This window comes from Haliotis cracherodii, unplaced genomic scaffold (genome assembly GCF_022045235.1).
Source record: "Haliotis cracherodii isolate W230 unplaced genomic scaffold, xgHalCrac1.p SCAF_6, whole genome shotgun sequence".
Classification (NCBI taxonomy): Eukaryota; Metazoa; Mollusca; class Gastropoda; order Lepetellida; family Haliotidae; genus Haliotis; species Haliotis cracherodii.
Genome location: NW_027266319.1, coordinates 65,443,056 through 65,465,802, shown reverse-complemented (window position 1 = coordinate 65,465,802; position 22,747 = coordinate 65,443,056).

The following is a 22,747-nucleotide window of genomic DNA, read 5'->3' as shown; positions in this document are numbered from 1 at the left end:
GAAGATAATTTGAAATTTTCCAGACTAGAAACGTGTGACGCCAACATCATACTGATGTTCAAATATAATAATAATAATAATAATAATAATAATAATAATAATCCAGTGAATTACGTTATCTTATAATGTACAGGAATAATCAAAACGGATAATATATATTTTTTAAATCGACGCACATGAAACTCTTCGTTGTAATGGTATATTTGAAACGGTGCTAGGACAACGATCTCAGGTTTCTGGCGTGACTGATGGAATTAATTCTGCACAGCAAATTGCAGCACCTCAGCCGAGTGGGCTACCCGTGGCCAAACAGACAAACATAAATCCCCTTGCTTTGAAAGCACCAAGAATAACCAAACCTGCCCGTGTGAAAGCTGATATCTCAACCGATTTCCAATCTGAAACATGCATTCTTCAAATACATTTGGACATCCATGAAGGGGACTAATGAACCAAAAAGGAAACGGTACAAGAATAATAACCCAAACCAACACTTGTGACATACTGTTGGTACGTGTTGATGAATTTATATCAGAGAGTGAGTGAGTGAGTGAGTTGGGTTTAACGCCGCTTTTAACAGTATTCCAGTCATATCGCGGCGTGTCAGCTTAATGTGGCAGGAAAGCCCGAAGTGATGCAGGTCTCAGACGTTTACCACTTCGGCAAAACCCACGAGCAAGGGTATGGTGCTGACAAACCTAGAAACATAATCGGGGCGAACCGGGATTCGAACCCACATTCATAGGTTTCTGGCGTGCCCAAGGGACGCAACTCTGCAAAGCGAATTCCGGCGCCTTAGACGACTGGGCCACCCGGGCCCACCCGGGCCCACCCATCAGTGACATACGTTCTTGAAACATACTACGTGAACCGCTATTGGGTCTGGCATCTTTGTAACGGCACCTGAACACCAAACATGAACTCCAAAGTGATCTTCAGAGATGTTGATGAAGCTGACCTGTGAGATTAGAACTGTAGCTACAGCAATCAATAGTGCGCTGAGTTTAACGCCGCCTTTATAAATAGTCCAGCAATGTCCCGACGGGAGAAACCAGAAATGTACTCTGCCCACGTGGGAATCGAAACCGTGTTTGCATTATCCACTGGACCACCCTACCAACACGCCGTTAACAGACCAACTCACATGTTCACTGTAGATACATAAAGGCGACAAAACCATTTCCATATTCACATCTCAGACATCTCAGCCGAAAGCAAATTGTACGATTCCGACTATACCATGAGCATGTGTTTATGAATGACTATCAAATAGGGATGACACACATCTTACACTCTAAACGTCTAGAATTATGACAACGTAGACACAGACTGTAACCCGAAGGAAGCAATGCCATTTTGACCTCTCCACGTTGTCTGGTCCAAGATACCAACCACTTCCAGAGAATTAGTCATAAACTGCTTGGAATTTATGGTCGTAATTGCTTCTGAATTTGAAAGTACAGAAAACGCTGTATTTTGCGACTTACTGTCTGTTCTGCCACTGCAAGATAACAGGGACATTTCGCCAGGTCGGCTATGGTTTATTTAATTACAATAATGAGTGTAGCGCGTCGCGGATTCCCACACCAGTGTTGCTATCGACTCCGAGATAGAATGCTCACATGATGTGTGTAAAATCGAAGGGAAACGTGCTTCCAAAGGGATAGGACTCCATGCCGGAATTGCCAAACCTTTGGTAGCTTTTGCTTTTGAGAATGTATGTTTGCCCAAAGTATTAACGTAAAACACTCTCCTCCTAGTGTATTGGGAACGTTAGTGCTTCTCTATTCTCTCCTGGGCGCCGTTACCAAACCGACTGCATGTACATGGTAGATTAGTATGACGAAAAATAAGATATTCTTTACGGCTGGTGTGATGGTCAATCGATTAAATAGTCCAATATGGGATGGAGTTGAGTTAATAGTTTTTCGTGTTCACGGCAACCAGGGTTTACACTGTTACTGAGATTATAGGCTTTCCATTACCAGCTAATTGTCGATAGATAGATTTCACAGCTCATTTCCCGAGCCAGAGTAAGATAGGACGGGTATGCTTGTTGCCACGATGTTGCCTATTGTTCGAGAGGGTCTCGATATGAATTGCACACATTCCTGAGGCGGCTCCTCGTTCGGGACATTGGTCCTTTGTTGAAAGATGATTGCAGGGGTAGATCGGTTACTTGACAATCACGAAGTATGTGCCAATGTCCATAGACGTCATGGAACTGCACCAAGACAAGGAAACCTTCAATACACTCGCCGAAACAGATACTAAACAGAAGCTGCTTGGAATATTTTTGGTGATATTTTTATAACATTTTGTGACCAGTCTTTACTACAAAAAAATCTGAGGAAATTATTCATGATACCTAACACTATATGTTAACATTATCTGTTGTATACAACGTCAAACACGTCTGACAAGATTACAGCAATGCATCTTACCTTGTCATCAAAAGGCAAACCTACCTGCCAATGTATACTGATGGAAACGAAACACGGAACAATGAAAAATATAGATAAATAAGCTTTGCTGTCAGTACATTTGAAATTTGGATGGTCAGGTCAATACGTAATTCGGGATGCAGGTTAAAGACACACTCCGGAATGGCCATCTCAAAGACAAACTTACGGTAGAATACAAATGTAGATTTAAGAAAATCTGGAGTCCAGGGCTGAACATTCGCTATAAAGTTACAAATACTTACGCTGTATCCGTCCTTTCGTATTTTTGTGTTGTTGATTGGACAAAACAAGAAATTCAGGGTATTGACAACCTCACACGAAGAATCGTGGCAGACAGTAGATCCCACCACCCTCGCTCTTCCCTCAATCGCTTATATTTACCAATTATGATGGGAGGGCGTGATTTTATTGACGTGGAGGCTCTTCGTAGTAGAATTGCATTGTGCACTTTTGGACACTTTTGTTTGTCTGATGATCCTCTTGTGAAGCATGTCAAGACATGTCAAGATAAAAAAGGCATTCCACAGTTTTCTTAAACGAGCCAAGTATGTGGGACATAATATCAATGTCAGTGTTGATTTTGTTGATGGTTCTGTACTGCTGGACGGTACAGAAATGAGTGTCAACCAATCGAAGTGCCTTATCATATCGGCCCAGACTCAGTTTTTCAAGGAGAGGCTATTTGACCGACCACTGCATCGAGTTTATATGCAGTGTGTTGAGAGGATCAGCAACCCTGCAGAGTCCTTCGCTTGGATGAAGTCGACTGGCCTGAAAAGTGAAACAGCAGGCTTTCTGCTGGCTGCTCAAGACTAGATACTTCCCCCTCGAAACTGTAAATGTGTGATTTGTTTTTTTGCATCAAAATGTAAATATGAAATGTAGAAAATGCAATGAATTTAATGAGACATTCCAACAGATTGTCAGTGGATGCCCAGCTTTGGCACAAACACAGTATCTTAAGAGACATGATGGGCTGGCTCGATCATATTATTACCGTCTTCCCCATGCGTGTGGTTTTGACACAGAGGTCCATCCATGGAGCGACCCGGAATATGTAGCGGGCGTCATGGAAAAAGATAAATTTACCCTTTGCTGTTCTCTTTTGAGATTCTCAGCGTTTGAGTGAATTTTTATCACAATAATAGCCATGTGAATAGATCTTCATCATTTAAACGTTTTATGTTAATCTCCATTCCACACTCACATATTAAGGCTGCACACTAGTACGTTGCTATATATATTTTATCACAAAAGTCGTAGCGTTACGTTTGTTGAGTGGAAAGAACCCGGCTATTGTCGTACACACATTAGATGTTTTATCTTTTATTGCTTTGCTCAACGATCCGCTGACCTGACAATCAGGAATGTGAAAAAACAGTTCAAACTTTATTATGTACGCAAAGCCTGCTTATTAATAAAACATCACAATTCCTTTCCCTGTCTGGGGCAAGTGCATGTTCAACGACCCATAAATCTTCCTCATATACAATTCCTAGCTTATATACCTACTAGCAACGAGACCGCCTCCGTGGTCTAGTGGTAGAGCGTCCGTCTGGAGAGCGGAAGGTCCGGGGTTCGATCCCCGACCGCGTCATACCAAAAGACGTTAAAAGATTGTACTTGTTGTTACCCTGGCTGGCGCTCGGCATTAAGGTGCTAAAACAAGGACTGGTCGGCTCGGAGTCAGTATACTCTGTCTGAGTGGGGTATTCATGTTAAACTGCGACATGGTATTTCAGTGAGCTAGCACTATAAATCGGCATCAGTCGGACTAGTACCAGCAGCCACACAAACACACACACACACACACGTACATGCACGTCGCTGTATAAGTGCAATAATCTTTGACGCGACGTTAAACCCCATTTCACCTCACCAAGCAACGAGTGCAATGTTTCCGTTTAGACGATCTATCATGTTTAATATTTCTGTCTTATTTCACAAAAATGCCAAAGGGAAAATATAACTTTATACTATACTACCTACCATAACATTCTTAAAAAAATTAACTTCTATTTCAGGTACAAAGATGTATAATACTAATTGAGGTCGAAGGTTTGTTATAAACAACACCATTTCGAGTTGCCCGATGTTCGAGACAAGCGTGCCGTCGAAGATGGTCAGGTCATGGTGATATATCGTTTTAAATTATATATACTATTCAAAAAAAGTTAAAGAACACCCGATTCTTTCATATTACTGTAGTTAATCTGTCATGTAATAACTATAGTAATATGAGTGAGTGAGTATGGTTTTACGCCGCTTTTAGCAATATTCCAGCAATATCACGGCGGGGGACACCAGAAATGGGTTTCACACATTGTACCAATGTCGGGAATCGAACCCGGGTCTTCGGCGTGACGATCGAACGCTTTAACCACTAGGCTACCCGACCGCCCCTATAGTAATATGAAACACGCGTGTTCTTTTGGGTAGTATATAAAATGTTATAACACTATACAGAATACCCGTTACTCGACACGACAGATGAACTATAGTCGGGTGTTCCTTAACTTCAGGGGCACGGGTGGCCCAGTCGTCTAAGGCACCGCGATTCGCTGTGCAGAGTTGCGTCCCTCGGGCACGCTAGAAACCTATGATTGTTGGTTCGAATCCCGGTTCGCCACGATTATGTTTCTAGGTTTGTCAGCACCATACCCGTGCTCGTGGGTTTCACCGAAGTGGTAAACGTCTGAGACCTGCATCACTTCGGGCTTTCCTCCCACATTAAGCTGACACGCCGTGATATAACTGGAATACTGTTAAAAGCGGCGTTAAACCCAACTCACTCACTCATTCCATAACTTCATTAGAGTAGTATATATCATTTAAAACGATATAATACTATACAGAATACCCGCTACATTGCATGACAGATGAACGATCGTAAGAGTCGGCGCGGGTGTTCTTTCACTTCAATTGGGTAGTATACAGGTTTATTCAAGCACCGAGTAACGGTAGTTTGTATTGTAACACTGTAGCCAAGGGTACTGATGTAGAGGGGGATGTCCGAGTAACTCTCCATTCCTTAAAAATAATGGAGCAGAGGCCCCGCAGGGGCCGAGGCCAATTATTTTTAAGGAATGGAGAGTTACGAGATATTCCCCTACTTAAAACTCATCCTACTTTTACACTTTGACAAAATATTCTGTAGTTGAATATATTTGAAAAATTCAAATGCTGCTTCAAGATAATGTACAGTTGACAAGCAACTCTCCATTCCTGAAACATGATGGAGCGTTCAAACAATAGAATGACGTCACAGATGTGTTTTAATGGAATTGAAATTCGCTTTGGAATATTCCTAAATTGTCTACATCGCGTTGCTATGGTGAGGTATGTATTATGACAAGGTGCGTCAAATAGACCCATCAAACAGATATATTCGTCATATATTCATACCATGGATGGAGCCATTCATAAGTGAGATGCATAATTCATGATGTGAGTCTTTTGGAAGGATGAGGGATATTTTGTTGATAGACGTAATAGATAATTCGGTCTGGATGTTAGACATGCAGCACAATAACAATCCGTGGTCCTTCAGAATATCGGCAGAGATAAGATATTTATAGATAAATAAACAACAATATGTGATTTATTTAAACGGAGGCATGTGGGGATAATACGATCGTTATAATGAATTTTATACAATTGTTATCAAAAGAGTTGCAGGAAAACATTGCGTTGGATATAGACGTAAACATGAAGATGAATGTATGTGAATTCCTGTGATTTATTTTTAGACTGTAAGTGTTCTGTTCGTAAATATTCCGTTAAAAATGAAATATAATTCTTTATAATATTTTCTGGTGAAGAAACACCGTTTACCCTATGCATCATAACGATCGTGTTAATAAGCATATCCCGGCGTATTATAGGTTTTATAGCGATAATGTCTACATGCTCAGACACACGTAAAGCTTGAACAGGTTTTACGGGTAACGGTATAATGAGGTATGGACAGGATACACAAGAATATATATCTTACATGGGCAATTCAAATACCCTTATTACATTAAGTGACAAAGGACTCGTGAAGGTCTCCATGGAGGGAATATATTAGGGAAAAATGTGAGTTGGGTTTGTAGCTGTATTCCATTATGATTTGGAAAATACGCGATCTCATTGGTCAATCTGAGGTTTCAAATTATATTAACCACCTCTGATTGAAACAGTTTGTTTGCTTCATCACCGAATTCCAATCTAACATCAACTGGGCACATTCCAAGGAAGAAGAAGCTGCCTCGGAATGTTTAGGCTTACGACGCACGTCAGTAGTGTCATAAGGGGTGGTCGTTCGCTCGTCACGCCGAAGACCCGGGTTCGATTCCCGACATGGGTACAATGTGTGAAGCCCATTTCTGGTGTCAACCGCCGTGATATTGCTGGAATATTGCTAAAAGCGGCGTTAAACCATACTCACTCACTCAGTATTGTCATGACAACGCGCTCACTGTAACGCAAAAGCCATGACGTTACATTCGTCTACAGAAACTCCACAAATGTCAGAGTCTCTGATATCCCTCAAATCTAAATCCACTCTCCTAGTCGACCTTTCGTGTTTTCTGTCCAAACTGCATGGCCTCGCACATACCCCAGCGACTAACGGGATCGGGTGGTCAGGCTCGATGACTTGGTTGATGCATGTCATCGTATCCCAATTGCGTGGATCGATGCGCATGATGTGAATCACTGGCGTGTCTGGTTCAGACTCGATTATTTACAGCCCGCCGTCATATAGCTGGAATATTGCTGTGTGCGGCGTTAAACAACAAACAAACAAACAAACAAATCTTCAGCAGAAAAACACACCACCCACACACCAACAAACCATGTAAAAGTTGACTATATCTAACCACCAGGATGTGACCCTGAACTTTTATTGTTTTATGGTTTCAATAACTACAATGTTCGGGGGTCTCCGTGGCACAGGACACCACTGCTTACCCGGGGATTTCCACAGCGAAATGCTTTGTCCTGATCGCCTGTGACACGCTGACTGTCAAGCGACACGCCCACGGAATCGACAGAGCATTCAAACGTACATCATAAACGAACAAAATACCCAGCTTCTGGAATTGGTCGAAATTGGCTTATGTTTATTTAATAAAGAAGGCACATTCACACGCACTACGTGAACACTATAGTCTTACTGGACTTGATTTGTAGAAAAACTCATTCGTTCTTTCACGGGAACTCAATGCATCAATAATTGATTTCCTTTGAGAACATTTATTGGCGTATTTGAAATATCGATAAGGCAAAGAACAAATACCCTTTTCTTAATATTTTGCTGACAGGTTTATCATCGGCAATTCGTCACATGGTACAGATTGGAATCGCTGCTTGACGTACCACTGTGTTTTATAGGTGACCGTGATGGATTATCTTTTACTATTATCAAATACTTCCAATGTGTTCGTTTTCAATTGATGCTTAATGTATGGATGTAGTTAAAGCATTGTACAAGTTTCATGAGTGTTTGCACAGAATACATCAAGCTAGACTAGGTTATTCGCATATTCGCATTATAAACGTAACCCAGAGCCCCTTTCAGCAGAGACCGCCTCCGTGGTCTAGTGGTAGAGCGTCCGCCCGGAGAGCGGAAGGTCCGGGGTTCGATTCCCTGGCCGCGTCATACCGGAAGACGTTAAAGGATGGTACTTGTTGTTACCCTGTCTAGCGCATAAAGTAGCTAAAACAAGGACTGGTCGGCTCGGAGCCCTTTTCTGTGTCTGAGTGTGGTATTCATGTTAAACTGCGCTAGCACTTTAAATCGGCATCAGTCCGGACTAGTACAATCAGCCACACACACGTGCATGCAAGTCGCTGTATAAGTGCACCCGAATAATCTGGGACGCGACCTAAAACCCAATTTCATCAAACAACACCTTTCAGCAGAGCGATCTTTGCGTTAAGTTTGTGATCGTAACTTCCATGTGCTAACGTAAGCTTGCGATGATCGTAGCGCTAAGATCGCTTAGTCAAACAGAAGCCTAGCTGCAGCTGCTGCATCATACTGAATTGCGATAGAATATTTGTATGTATGTTGTTTGTTTGTTGTTTAACGCCGCACTCAGCAAAATTCCAGTTATATAAAGTCGGTCTGCGAATATTGAAGTTTGGACCTGACAATCCAGTGATTAACATCATGAGCATCGATATCCGCAATTGGGATACGATGACATGCATCAACCAAGTCAGCAAGCCTGACCACCTGATCCCGTTGGTCGCCTCTTACGACGAGCATTGTCGCCTGTTTCGGCAAGGCTTAGCATTGGTTGCTGAAGACCTATTCTACCCCGGATCTTCACGGGTCAGTGTGGATGTGTGACCTTGGCTTCAGTGTGTATTTGCACCACCTCAATAATGTCACAGTGATCATCTTTAAAGAGGCACTACGGTCGGTCCGACTGGCAGCCCTGGCAAATATATGCCACTTGATTAGAAACACTTCCTTTGTCAACTCAACTCCCTATTTACGTAAAACAGTATAATAATTTAACAAAATATAAAATGTCAATGCAAGAGAATTGCCATGTCTTGATTATCCCCCGAAACCTATTCCAATCTGCGTAGGGGGGGAATAGCTGTGAAAGTTATATGAATGGAAAATCAGTGATGACACCAGGTGTTCGCGAAAAGGGTAAGCATGTCCGTACCCACCGGTAGCACCCGCCATTCAAACATTATGCATGAAAAAGTAAGTATCAAAACTTATTTTTATCTTAATTATAAACAGGAACAAATTGTTGTTGACCGTTACCATTTTAGCTACACCCCACCCCTCCCTATTCTTCCCTCTGTTTACATAAACTCTAACACACACCCACATTCCCCCCCCCCCCCCCCCCCCACACACACACCCCCACACCCACACCCAACCCCCACCCCCCACCACACACACACACACACTTCCCCCGCTACACGCACACAACAACGTCGGTCCTGTGAAGGAGGCTCGAGTCAACTGGCCAGTATATTCACAGTGTCATTACGCGACTTGGGGGCACGGGTGGCCCATACGTCTAAGGCGCCGCGATTCGTTGTGCAGAGTTGCGTCCCTTGGACACGCCAGAAACCTATGATTGTAGGTTCGAATCCTGGTTCGCCCCGATTATGTTTCTAGGTTTGTCAGCACCATACCCGTGCTTGTGGGTTTCACCGAAGTGGTAAACGTCTTAGACCTGCATCACTTCGGACTTTCCTCCCACATTAAGCTGACACGCCGTAATATAGCTAGAATACTGTTAAAAGCGGCGTTAAACCCAACTCACTCACTCACTATTACACGACTTAGTGTTTGTCTACACACTCGGAATATATGATGCATATATAAAAGCCAAACAGAGACAACACATTCACATATCGCAATGACTTCAAAGAATACATCTAGTCTTAGAATTGATTTCAATCCATGCCACAGTTCCCTTTCTTGTGGGATGATTGATCAAAGACGTTTGATCTCCACGTTTTCCAAGCTGCCGAACAAATCAGATATACTGGGTGCGACACAGAAAGGGTTATCTGAGATTCGAACCCACGCCTATCGAATCCTGACAGCTAAAGGGGGACAACTTTGGTCTTCACAATTCGTAATTTACAATTCGCGCTGCACTTCACAGGACCACAGCCGATTTCGGTGTAGCCAAAATTTCGTTTTATCCAACGTCGACACCGTTAATGGTCGAGAACAATTGAGTTCGTTATAACCGAATATTCGTTATATCAGGCGTGGAAGATTTAAATGACCGAGAACAAATTTCGAATAGTGCCCGGTTCCACAAAACGATATTAATACTAAGACTACAGTAAACTACGCTTATAACGAACACGCTTATAACGAACTGACGGATATAACGAACTTACTTTTTTTGCTCCCGACTATTTGCTGTAGTTATGCTGTATATATGCTTATAACGAACTACGGTTATAACGAACTACAATTAGTAGTCCCTTTGAGTTCGTTATAACCGTAGTTTACTGTATCTTAAATCCCAGTATTTACTATTGACATACAACAGTCGGAGCGCATTTTCGAAACGGCCACAGATGTCGATGTTGCTATATGAACACAATACACACCGTTATACTGAAACAAAGATGGACGGATTCAGTAGGAGAACACCCCATCCTACTCCTAGTATAACACGTCCCCCACATCCGTGTTTTAGTAGACAATGAAATACCAAGCGACATAGTTACACAGTTACAAATACATAATCCAACGTTATTGTTCCTTGCCTGAGAATGCCCTATCTGCATCCGCGTCCGCAATTAACTGTGACTATTGAGCAGAACGGTGTTATCGATTTACCAAGCCTCCAAGTAACAGAGACTAAATTAATTTCATGTTCAGTGAACTAAGTATTGGTCCTGTATTTTAGATGCAGGCAGACATTTTATCGAACTAGAGTGTACATACGCTCTGAGGTGTACTGTCGTGAGCGTATGTTCTTATTGATTAAAGTGCATCCTCTTCTGAACTGCAACACAAATCAATCAGCATCTGTAACCAAAGGATGCGTATCTGTCATTGTGTTTGTTTTTGATGAAACGCGACTGAGCGTCCATATCACTGTTCTCTATGTAACTGAGTCACTAAACGACAGTATGTTAATCGGACCCTAATTATATTTGTGGTATAGTTTGTTTTCCGATCTAAAAAACGCAAACAGTTAAAATGGAAAGTAAATGGATAGGTGTTTCTTGACTTGCCTATGCGTGTGTTTGTGACGGGCGTCGCAGGTGAGGCAGGCTGCGCTCACCTCTTCGCGACTGGTATCATCACTATTTGATAGTGATTACTATACACATGATCATCACACAGTCGGGATCTTACTGTCGATTCTGTTTTAAGAAGATTTCTTTTGGCTAAGGAAAGGGTTTTGACGCTTTATTAATAAGTTGACTGATGACAAAGTAGTCACTATTAATGGAAACAATCTCTTAAATGTACTATTATTTTCATCGGTCTTGCTTGACAAAGGGGTAGCCTAGTGATTAAAGCGTTCGCTCGTCACGCCGAAGACCCGGGTTCGATTCCCGACATGGGTACAATGTGTGAAGCCCTTTTCTGGTGTCCCCCGCCGTGATATTGCTGGAATATTGCTAAAAGTGGCGTAAAACCATACTCACTCGTTCACTTGACAAAGATGTAAGGATCTTTACCGTATCGCTATAATAGCACATTAAAGAAGTTGATATCCGCAGATTGTGTTTACTTTATTCAAAAGTGAGTGAACTGTTTATTAGTTTTTCAAATTCATTTAAATGGCATCTCTGTCATGTCATGAATCGCAAGTTGTAATAGCAACTGCGAGATGAGAATGATATCTAGAATACATACGGATCCATTGGTCGGGAACAAATATACCACATTTAGCTGATATTAGTATCTGGATATAAATATGTAGGATAAAATATAAGTATATACAGTAAACTACGGTTATAACGAACACGCTTATAACGAACTGACGGATATAACGAACTAACTTTTTAGTCCCGACTATTTGCTGTAGTTAAGCTGTATATATGCTTATAACGAATTGCGGTTATGACGAACTAAAATTAGTAGTCCCTTTGAGTTCGTTATAACCATAGTTTACTGTATTCGACAAAGAATCTCCGAGGACATCTTTGTGGAGATGATACGATTTCAAATGTGAAAATAATTCAGCTGCTGGAATATCCAGAGCATGTACACATTGATTCCACTAGCTGCATCAGCAACTTCATCTCTTATAGGTGTTCATCACACGAACGACACACGCCATGTATAAGTAATAGCTTACTAAATGGCCACGTCAAATTCCTCGTGGTTAATCAAGGCTTTCCTGTTGTCCCTCTCAACAGTCATGGCGACGTCTGAATAACAGATGAGTGTGAGACGTTTCGGCTGTCTAGTCACATTCTGGGAATTGTCTATTCCATGTCAGTCTCATTTAAGTGTGGCCTGTATCGTGATGGTGTTTGACGTGGCTGAACGTACACTGTGACGAGTCTATTGATATTCCTTGGCTGTTCAGAAGTTCTCCATGGAGTCATAGGTGGCCGAGAGTGATTCACTGTTGGTGTGTACACGTAGACACTGTATTTGTAAACAGAGATATCGCTATCTCGAAGTGTTGGAGTGAGTGAGTTGAGTTTTACGCCGTTTATTATAGTATTACCGTTATGTAACGGTGTGTCAGCTTGATGTGGGAGGAAGGTTCGCTTTGGTGAAACCTACGAGCACGGGTATGATGCTGACAAACCTAGAAACTTATTGGGGCGAACAGGGATCCGAACCCATAATCATAGGCTTCTGGCGTGCCCAAGGGACGCAACTCTGCACAGGCAACTTCGACAGCCGTTTCCCAGTCATAATCGATGCAAATAAGGGATTCTCACGGATTCTGTCTGACGGATCGAATTTGTGGGTAAGTGTTTATGCTTATACACATGTAGTGTCTCCTTGGGCATCTATTTCTACAGACGTAATGTCTATCCCTAAAACTAAATGGAGTGATGACTCAATTCTTATGCCTATTCCTGAAGCTTCGCGAGAATAGTCAGTCATGACATATTTGTTTGTTTGTTTGTTTATTTGTTGTTTAACGCCCCACTCAACAATATTCAAGCTATATGACGGCGGTCTGTAAATAATCTAGTCTGGAACAGACAATCCAGTGAGTGATATCATGAGCATCGATCTCCGCAATTGGGATATGATGACATGCATCAACCAAGTCAGCGAGCTTGACCACCCCGATCCCGTTAGTCGCCTCTTACGACAAGCATAGTCGCCTTTTACGGCAAGCATGGGTTGCTGAAGACCTATTCTACCCCGGAACTTGATTAAAAATAGATCAGAACAATGGCTGATATTCATTATTGTCTCAGTATAAAAACATAAAGAAATTTACAACAATTAAAAATAGATATTACCAAATGTTGTATTGTTAAGGCCTGAGTGCGGTATTGATCCTGAGAATTTTTGGACCAATTACACTTTATCTTAATCTTCAAAGGAAATTGATACAATTTCGCTGAAACTTCGAGACATTACACAGTAACTTAATCTCATACTTTAAAGAAAATGAAAAACATTAAATACGGAAATCCCATTTTACTCACTTTCAAATCCTTGTGTTAACTTGGGCTTCAAACACGTACATTTATACTTAGTTTTATCAAAGTGGAAAGATTCGTCTGAGACGGTTCTGTAACAGTAAAGTTTGCAGAGTAATGAGGCTCCAAACCAGGCTATAAAAGATAATGCGTAAATTTGGAAATTGTTATTTATTGAAACGGTAAGTGATTTTGCCCAAGTTTAGAAAACTTATATATGACATCACTTTAACCATTATATTTCCCGAGTTGGGAGTAGTTTGTTGAAATGAATCAATAACCATTTGGCATATTTTTAAAAGGAAACGCATTATTGCATTGACCCTCCTCTTCTTGCAATGGTTAGGCTCCATTCCCCGAATCTGTGCATGACAACTCGTAGTCCGGTTACGCCGGTTGTAAAAATTGTAAGGAATACACTACTGAACAGTTAAGGACCACCCGACTAACGGTTATAAGAAACTATACATTTACCTCTCAGTTGATTTTATCATGTGTTTGAATTTTAACTTAAAACATCTTAATTACATATAAGTTAGCGGTATCATATTCAAACAATGAACTGTCTAGTCAGCACTCATAGAATGCTTCTACATGGTTTCATTTTTAAAATTTGATTTAAAACTTTAAATAATTTTAAAAAGAAATTTCAAACATGCTGTCTTAAACATCTTATCTTAAAAGATCAATAAATCTGCCTTTTGGGGCACAAATTTACATTTCAAACATGGTATGGGTTATGTGGATGCTAGTGCATTTCTTATCCCAGTGAGGGGCGGTCGGGTAGCCTAGTGGTTAAAGCGTTCGCTCGTCACGCCGAAAACCCGGGTTCGATTCCTGACATGGGAAAAATGTGTGAAGCCCATTTCTGGTGTCCCCCGTCGTGATATTGCTGGAATATTGCTAAAAGCAGCGTAAAACCACACTCACTCACTCACTCACTCACTCACTCACTCACTCACTCACTCAGTCACTCACTCACTCACTCACTCACTCACTCACTCACTCACTCACTCACTCACTCACTCTTATCCCAGTCTTCATTGAGCCAATTCATTTTTGCACAAAATTACCCAGCCACTTTTTACAAAATGTTCAGGAATGAGTGATGATCATTAAATTTAACAAAATGTATTTCAATTTTCAATTACATAAAAAACAAAATCGGTATGCTTTCTTTTGCCCCTCAGTTTAATATGAACTTAACATGAGAGAATTTGGTGGCCTCAACCTCTTGTGCATGTTGATGGCGGTACATTTTTAGGACCCTGGTCTTTGGATCGGTGCCTCTCGAATTACATTCTCAGCTCCCTTGGGAGTATACACATATTCTACAGCACAAGGAGTTACAAAGCATGGAAATAATCTGTGGATAACACATACAGATCACCCTAAAAATGCTCGTGATATTCAATGTTCATGTTTACGAAAGTATTCATGTCCATTCCTTTGAATAGGACTGGGGGCTCACAATACATGTAAGCTTCGAGCTACATGTGACTTCGTAATATACGGGGTTGACTGGATAAGAGGAGGTACGAGCTGTCGAGACAACCAGATTTAAATTCATAGTATTATAATAGTATAGGTTATAGTATAATAACAATTGTGGTATGATTATAGTAAACAATGAGAATAACGGTGACCTGTGCGCAAAGTTCACTTTTTGCAAGTATGACCAAGTCTGTCTGACGTCATGACCGACGTCATGCATTGCTATTCCTGCTTTAAACTACTGGTCCGCTTGGTTCAGAATCGATCATCTTTTGGTCACTGCGCCATACAACAACATTCACTCACCCATTCAGACCCGTGAAGATCCGGGTCAGAATAGGTCTTCAGCAACCCATGCTTGTCGTAAGAGGCGATTAACGGGATCGGTGGTCAGGCTCGCTGACTTGGTTGATGCATGTCATTGTATCCCAATTGTGTGGATAGATGCTCATGATACCAATCACTGGATTGTCTGTTCCAGACTCGATTATTTACAGACCGCCGTCATATAGCTGGAATATTTCTGCGTGTGGCGTTAAACAACAAACAAACAAACAAACAAGCACAATCTTCATTTATTAGTTCTGACATTCTGATTCACGGGGGTCTCCTTCCCTTAGAGTGGAAATCCTCAAATACCTTCTTCACATGTATATTTAACACTGCAATCGGGGCTAAAAGGAAACGCTGCCTGAATGTTTAATATCTTGATGCGCGTAAATGATCAAATCTCCCACCTTGGATTAAACTACTTCTATGCTGTTGACACTTTGTCTCACCAAGTTCAAGGACAAAATAACTCCCAGCCACAGGGGTCACGGGTGGTCTACTCGTCTGAGGCGCCGAAATCGATATGAAGAGTTGCGCCCCTTAGGCACGCCAGGAACCTATGATTGTTGGTTCGAACCCCGGTTCACCTCGATTATGTTTCTAGGTTTGTCAGCACCATACCTGTTTCACCAAAGTGGTAAACGTCTGAGACCTGCATCACTTCAAGCTCTCTTCCCACATTGAACTGACACGCCGTGATATAACTGGTGTACTATTCGAACCGGCGTTAACTCAACTCACTCACTCTTCCAGCTACAATGACATATATGATCCATAGCCAAGTGTACAGCATATATTAAGGTGATAAACCTACTGTGGTTTGAAATTTGAGATAGTGCAACTCATGATTCACTACCTCTTATTCTAATTTAAGTGAGTAAGCAATATTCCAGCAATATCACGGCGGGGGACACCAGAAATGGGCTTCACACGTTGTACCCATGTCGGGAATCGAACTCGGGTCTTCGGCGTGACGAGCGAACGCTTTAACCACTAGGCTACCCGACCGCCCCATATTTTAATTTGAACCCGCGCGCCTCAGCCAAAAACACATTCCACACCGAACGTAATACAGTTGTGATGGGGTATCATTTCAGTTCCTCAATTCGCTGTTTTGTTTATTAACTGAGATGCAAAAGAAAGTATACCGAGTTTTTTTAAATGTAATTGAAAATTGAAAGAACTTTTGTTATATGTCCATTTAACCATAACTCATTCCTCCAACAGTTTGTAAAAAGTAATCTGTGGTTGGGTAATTGTGTGTAAAAATAAATGGGTTCAATGACGACTGGGGTAAGAAATGAAGTTGCAACCACGTGACACGTACCATGTTTGCAATGCTGTAAATTTGTGCCGTGAAAAGCAAATTTGTTTGATTTTGAAAAATTGATATGTCTGGTTAAGATCCCATCAGCAGTTTTGTATGATGTCATTTTTTCCTTTTTAAAGTTTAAAATCAAATTATATTTAAAAAATAAAACCATGTGGAAATATTCTTTGAGTGTTGATGAGTACAATTCATTATTTGAATATAATAACGCTATAAAGTATTTTCAATTGAAAATCGATGATTAAATCAACTGAGAGGTACAGTTTCTTTGCTTCTCTGTTTAAATTAGCAAAGTTGAACTTTGTTATCGAATTTCTTTTAATCCATCAACATATGACTTAGCAAAAAGACGTAACTGAATTACTGTGTTGACTGGACAAAACGGCAGATTAGATTCTGCAATTTTTCTGCAAGAAATTCAAATTCCGCTGACAATTCAGCAATCGCGAGTTCGAGATCTCCGGGGATATTGGCTGCGTGGGGCGCACGCGGTTTCAGATGTAGATTCGATTGGACTCGGCTGATATGTTATTTAATAGTCATGACGATATGGATTTGTAACGGTACCCTAAAAACAGCGTTCATATTAGCTTAACACGTAACTTCATTTGAGTGAGTGAGTTGGGTTTAACGCCGCTTTTAACAGTATTCCAGTTATATCACGGCGTGTCAGCTTAATGCGGGAGGAAAGCCCGAAGTGATGCACGTCTCAGACGTTTACCACTTCGGTGAAACCCACGAGCACGGGTATGGTGCTGACAAACCTAGAAACATAACTGGGGCGAACCGGGATTCGAACCCACAATCATAGGTTTCTGGTGTGCCCAAGGGACGCAACTCTGCACAGCGAATCGCGGCGCCATAGACGACTGGGCCACCCGTGCCCCCTGACTTCATTTGAAGGTCATGACACTAGCGTTTCATTTGATCAAAGCAGTTATTGATCAGTTTGTTGATCCAACTGTGTCCGAAATGTACACCTAAGTTGAACTTCGTTGTCGAACTCACAGTCCGGTTCCGGAAACTCTTATTTTATTTACCGTAGTCGACGTAATAAACGCCGAGGGCGCTCTCAAAATTAGAAATAGGAGTTGAAAGATAAATTTTGTGGTTTATGCTGACAGCCCGAAATGTTTATATACGAAAGATATATTTTTCCAGAATTTAAATGCCCATAATTTAGGGTGCATATAACATATACGCGAATAAATAAGTCTTTTGAACATTGACCAATCGGAAGTGGTGCTAATTGCGATTGTTCACTAGCCAATACAAAAGCAAATATCGCCGTGGGCGCTTATTAGAGCGGGGCGCGTATTACGTCGAATACGGTACTTTTATTTCAACTGATGATTCGAACTGGATATGTCGAAACAAATCGGGATTTCATATTATTTCTGCCAATGTTTGAACATACCATTCGCGACATGGTGCGTTCATGTTCCGTTGTCAGATGCTATTCGTGTCGAATCGGATATGTCGAACTATTTTTGCTGATACACAGGAATTCGAGACAAAGGAGGTTTAATGTATTAGGTTTTGAAGGACAGAGGAAATGGTCCGAGGAAACTAAGACTGTATACAGCGGAAATGCATATAGCGCTGGATCTATTATTCATGAGGGCTGGATTAATGAGTGCAGAAAGGAGGCTTCGCGAGGATCTGGCATATGGTCAATTTCATCACCAGGACGGCATTCCAAATTTTCAGGAAAACGCCAAACTTCCTTTTTAACACCGCCCGAGTTGTTGGATGTAGAGTTGAATTGTCTTGTGGTGATACTTCAATGTTAGTAAGATCTCAAGAGCGATGACGTCATGTTCATGTTGGGGTCAGGGTTGAAAGCATTTATATACTTAAGAAATAGTAAAAAAGTCGAAATGTGGACAACGTAAATTATACTACTCAAATGAAGTAAAGCAAACCCTATCCTACACAGTCATGCCACCGCAGACTAACGGGTGAGGTGAAATGGGGATTAACGTCACGTCCAAGATTATTGCACTTACATGGCGACGTGCATGCACGTGTGTGTGTGGCTGTTTGTACTAGTCCGGACTGATGTCGATTTATAGTGCTAGCGCAGTTTAACATGAATACCCCACTCAGACACAGTATAATGACTCCGAGCCGACCAGTCCTTGTTTTAGACCCTTAATGCAGAGCGCCAGGCAGGGTAACAAAGAGTACCATCTTTTAACGTCTTTGGTATGACGCGGCCGGGGATCGAACCCCGGACCTTCCGCTCTCCGGGCGGACGCTCTACCTCTAGACCATGGAGGCGGTGCAGACAAACGACAGTTATATGAACGATATGGTGTTCTTGAACTTGTTTGCAGTAGTATTATGCCAATTCGTCCATTGTTCGGGTACCAGTGATATGGTACAGATAAGGAATCTATCGCGGTCATAAAGCTGCATAGAGTGAGTGATTGATTTGGGTTTAACGCCGCTTTTAACAGTATTCCAGTTATATCACGGCGTGTCGGCTTAATGTGGGAGGACAGCCCTAAGTGATGCAGGTCTCAGACGTTTACCACTTCGGTGAAACCCACGAGCACGATTATGGTGCTAACAAACCTAGAAACATTATCGGGGCGAACCGGGATTCGAACCCACCATCATAGGTTTCTGGTGTGCCCAGGGGACGCAACTCTGCACAGCGAATCGCGGCGCCTTAGACGAAGCTGCATAGATTTAAACGACAAAGCGAAAGAACAGAGGTCGAGAAGTTCAAAGAATTTGATGGGCATCTAAACAAAGGATTTGGCAGAGGGAGATAAAGTTCACGGCAAGCTTACCAAGCGATCTTAGCACAACGGCTGTCCAAGCATCGGATGAGTAGCATTAAGATAACTTTATGGAGCCGGACCTTTGTTCCCTGTGTCTAAGGTATTGCAGCGTTTTTAGTGTCGTGTGGTAACGGGTGGATAAAGGGTTCGCTCGTCACACCGAAGGCCCGGGTTCGATTCCCGACATTGGTACATTTTTTTATCTTGCCGTGCTATTGCCGGAATGTTGCTAAAAGTGATATAAAACCATACTCACCCAGTTACTCCGGGTGTCGAAGTATATGATAAACATTAAGATCCCCGTGAAGATCCGGGTTACAACTGTTCTTCAACAATTGCAAACAATGCTTGCTGTAAAAGGCGACTATGCTTTTCGTAAGAGGCGACTAACAGGATCGGGTGGTCATGCTTGCTGACTTGGTTGATGCATGTCATCGTATCCCAATTGCGTGGATCGAGGCTCATGATATAAATCACTGGGTTGTCTGGTCCAGACTCGATTATTTACAGAATGGTGTCACATAGCTGGAATATTGCTGAGTGCGGCGTTAAACAACAAACCAAACCAAACCAAAACATGACATCAATGTGCAGTCAATCACATGTCATCGTATCCAAATAGCGTGGATCGATGCTCATGATGTCAATCACTGCATTGTCTGGTCCAGACTCGATTATTTACAGACTGGTGTCCTATAGCTGGAATATTGCTAAGTGCGGCATCAAACAACAAACAAACAAAACAATCTTTAGGAGTAATGATGATTATAGCACTTCAACCACTTTGTGAACACAGTGCCAGTATTCGGACAAGGAGTCCAATTAAATTAACAACCCAATTAGAAATCAGCTGTACCTCATAGGATCATAGGATCATAGGATCTCAGAATGGGAACCTTCACGAGGGAGAACGGAGGGTTCTTCTGAGTGGATGCAGCCGTCCAACCATTACGAATACCTATTTGAATGATTCGTTCAACCCAAGGGATCGTCCCTCAGAAATATGTCACTATAATCGCATTTAATCGAGAAAAATATCCCCAGTGAGATGAATAGGTTGTCATAGTAACGCTTTGTGGGAATATTGTTCCCGAAACGCCGCAGTTTGGGTCTGAATAAGAGTATTGTCTGAGGAAATATCTTGAATTGACTTGGTTGCCTGTGCGAGGGCAATGCTGGGTCCAGAAACTAGTTTATCGCAACTGTGTTGATTGTTGCTATGCCTTGTACAGCGTCCCGTTCGGCTGGTGAAAACGAACAAGCATCTGCATACGACAGCGGGTCCTGATGCTGCATACGCGATAATGGATGCCACGAGCATACGCGAGCATACACGAGCATACATGTAAGCACATGCTGAATTATTCGTGAGTGAGTTGACAAGTATTCAGTAACCTTCTAGCGCCTGATAAGACAGCTTTGGTTGTATGCTCCCCAGGCAGCTGAGAATGAAATATTGCAGACTGATCTAATGTTTGGGGTGTTGATGATGGCGCTCTGAGCATGCACCGAGTATATGGAGGCTAGCAAGAAACCTCCTCATTATTATTATAATTGTTCTGTTTATTATTGTTAGTAGTAGTAGTAGAAGTAGTAGAAGTAGTAGTAGTAGTAAATATAATAATTAAAAAATGCAGCAAAGAGAGTTTGGGTGATCCTGGCACAGTCAGGCTGGTTAGGCTCATCATCAGCTCAGGGCCCTTGCCCCCTCTACACGCAGCCCAGACAGCGAATGGGACTTCTCCCAGGAAGCGCTGCCTAGTCAAACCCACCCAGAACGTTTCGGAGAATGTGAAGACTCCCCAACACTGCAGCCTTCTGCATTACCCAGATTGTCAGAAGGGCTGTATTCCTGGCAGCAAACCCGGGAACTCTCACAATGTCAGTCAACAGATTGGGAGGTACCAAACCTAAGGCACCGAGAACAATGGGGAGTCGGACAACTTGGTACTTGGGATGCAAGCGTGACATTTCGAAAGAGAGGTCCGCATATTTGCCGTGTTTTTCCTCAATCTTGCCAATCACATAACTGTCAAAAGGGACATTATTATCACCACGGCGTGTCAGTGTCATGTGAGAGTAAGCCCGAAGTGATGCAGGTCTCAGACGTTTACCACTTTCGTGGAACACACGACCAAGGGTATGGTGCTGACAACCTGATCAGCCTCCCTTAAGTTAGTATAGAATTGCCTGAATGAGTTGTAATTGATTTGCAACAACGCTTTGAATATGTTCGGTTACTGCACGGAATTTCAGCTTAATTTCAAACTGGGAGAAAAGTTTATCAATTTGAATGACACGAACGAGAACGGAGATATGGGGCAGACAAACCAAGGCTCATAATCAGACAGAAAATAGGATTCGAACCTTCATGGCAATGGCCAAAAATCTATGACCGTGGGTCCGAATCCCAATCCGAATTAAGTCTCTGGTCAGGCACAATCATGCCCAGTTCGTGAGTTTCACCAAAACGGTATTCATCATTGACCAGCGTCACTTGTTTCCATTCGTGACAGTACTGAAATATAAAACGCCAAAGCCAGAACATAACCAGTCTCGATTATCCGCTGAAACAGATTCCATTGAACGTAACAGACAAAATAGTTGTAAAGAATCTATGAAAGGATGATTAAAATTACAGATGACAACAGGAGTTCGCGAAAACACTTGTCAACGCGACGTGACACCCATCTCAGTCCCATTACACAAACCTTTACGAGGGCGACCTTGCGGTATATCAATGATACTGTCCAGTCTCTGCTGCGATAACTATACAGTGTCGTGTAGAATTAATGGTCATTGTAGGTTGATGTTATCATAAACAGTGTGATTTAAATATAACGCCTGGTGTCTCTGTAGTCAGAGCTACACCACCAGTTGTACTTTGAAGAAGAACTATTAAGGTCAAACGAAAACGACAGCCACCATACACGGATTTAGTAGCGTGTTTCATTAATTACCGTTCATATTGCCTCGGGATGGTGTATCTGAGAGTTAGGCGTCAATATCGCCAAATCTACACATATCTCCAAGAAATACGACAATGGGTTAATTACTGCAACAGAGATCGTTATGATCCCAAAATGTCGTGGAGATTTCTCAGTCTGTTAGTTCTGACATTGTGAAGGACATCCCCAGGTTATGGATGCAGTGTAGTGGCTCAAAGCTACTAATTAGTGACAGCCTGTTATCAGGAAATGACTTAAGAAAGGTCACGT